This window comes from Lactuca serriola, chromosome 2 (assembly GCF_051521515.1).
Source record: "Lactuca serriola cultivar US96UC23 chromosome 2, Lser_US96UC23_V15, whole genome shotgun sequence".
Taxonomy (NCBI): domain Eukaryota; kingdom Viridiplantae; phylum Streptophyta; class Magnoliopsida; order Asterales; family Asteraceae; genus Lactuca; species Lactuca serriola.
In genome coordinates, this window is record NC_136409.1 from 142,998,631 (window position 1) to 143,001,095 (window position 2,465).

Genomic DNA, 2,465 nt, shown 5'->3' on the forward strand with positions numbered 1-2,465 from the left:
TCCACAGGCGAACGAGAGAGAGAGAGAGGGAGAGAGAGATTGAGAGAGAGAGAGAGAGAAAGAAAGAAAGAAAGAAAGAAAGAAAGAAAGAAAGAAAGAGAGAGAAAGAGAAAGAGAGAGAGGGAGAGAGAGAGAGGATTTTATTAACTTTTTTGAACTATTAAAAACACTCAAATTTTTATCTCGCTTTGAGATTTCACATAAATCTAGTAACTAACAATGATGTAGATAAGAACCTATTTATAGGCAAGCATGGTAAACCCTAATTCTGATGGGCCAGACCCATCCATAAGTAGCGTATTAAATGGATGACCTAAATTCCAACCAATCATATAATTCCATGTAAGAGCTTATAGAATCTTCAACCTCATGAGCATCTTCCATGAGCATCATCCACAAGCATCACTGATGAGCATCTTCCATGAGCGTTATCGCATGATCATATTCCATGATCATCCTTGCATTAGCATATTCCATTATCATCGTCGTATATGTATCTTACTTGAGCATCATCCACAACCATCATCGTATAAGCATCTTCCATGAGTATCATCGCATGAGCATCATCCACAAGCATCATCACATGAGCATCTTCCATGAGTGGCTCAACAAAGGATATCAAGGCTCAAGAAAGGAACACATGTGATGCACATTCATCATGAGGCATCACAAGATGCTTTATTCCTTTCCTATATGGTTTATATCCCCTTTTAGAAAATCCTTTCCTTTGTTACTGGATCTGCTCCTTTTTATGATGATACATTCCCTGCTTAGATGATATGTTCTTTTGTCACATGCTCCTTGAACTCCAAGTTCTCAATGTTGGACAAGACTTCATACCCCAACAAAATCATTTGAAGATATTCATACAGTAAACGGACAAAAATATGCTATATTTAGATATGCTTTCTATAAGCTCAGACTTTTAGATGTTGACACAAAATATGTTGAAGCCATTCAGGAAGTAAGTCGGTCAAGTTCTGGTTTATATCTATGAAACTTGTTTTCCATGATGCTAATCTCTAATAATTTGTCTAGACCATATTTTGTTGGAAAAACACATGGAAATATTTGTCGGATGACGTTCTTTTGAAACAACGACGATTGTTAAAGTATCCATGTATAACAATATTTTTAATTATCTATAATACATTATATTTGTTCATGTATGTTTTATAAAATTTATATTTTACATTGTATAGGTTTTTCAGTTACTAAAAATCAAATTAAAAATATGACATTTTTTAAGAGTAAAAATGTTCTACTACGTAATTGTTCCAAGTAAATGTTTCATTTATTTATTTGGTCAAATTAAAGATGTAAAATTATGAATTTTGAGATGATCGCAGTGTAAGGAAGAATACCTCATGATGTGACCATCAATGCAGAAGTGTGCACCCGTTTTCATCAATCACGACATGAAAAGTAGGTGGCCAGGACGTGATGACCACCTGAGCATTAACCCTAATTCCGAGATTTTCTCCCTATTTGAGGGAGCTGAGGGTTAGGGTTTGCACACCCTCCACATCCATCACCTTCCTTCATCCTCAAGAGAACCCTAATCATCCATTATTGATTATGGCCTCCTTTTTGGTAATTGCTAGCCTAGAAGAAGAAGAAAAGGAGTTTTGGTGCATCATCTCAGCTAGCAAGCCTCTTCCTTATCACCTTGAGCTACCTTAGGAATGTTGTAAGTCCTTAATTTCTTGCGTTTTTAGCTCAAGCGTATTAGATCTAGAGTTGTGCCCACTTTTCTCAATGTTTGAGGATGTTTGAGTGATGTTTTATCATAAAATTGGAAACTTTATGAGTCCTTGAGATTCCTTTGTGACCTCTTACTTCAGATCTGGAATATTAGTGAGTTATGGATTCCATGCATGAGATTTGGAATCATTTTCCCTTTATTTTGACCTAGTTTGTGTTCAAGACATGCATTGGACATGGATGTCTAAAAGGAAATGATTTTTATGGTTATTTGGCTTGGAGAAAGCCTTCTGGAAAGTTTCAAGTCTTGGCTTGAAGGATTAAGATCTTAATGCTGTAAGTTGTCCCAAACGGTTCTCACGACATGACGAGTTAAGTGTCACGACATGACGAAGGCCGGTTTCATGGCTGTTTTATCTCAACTCTGTCATAACGTGACCAATGGGCGGCCACGGCGTGACGATCAGATGGGCATGACTTTGAAGGTTGCTTTTTAACCATGGTTGACTTTCGGTAAAATTAGGGTTTTAGGGTGTAGAGCTATAAGGTACTTCTTTATTGGTGTTAGGTGTCTCGTTGTACCTAGCTATTCAGTGTGTGAGCTGTTGTTTATAGCTACTATTACGAGGTGAGTCTTCTCACTATATTTACATGTGTGGTAGTTATATGTGCCAACCGGTTCGTTCCTATCCATGGGATTGCTGATAGTCCCCATGTTTAGGGTTGTTCATTATTTGGATAAACTGAATTTTCCAATTAGA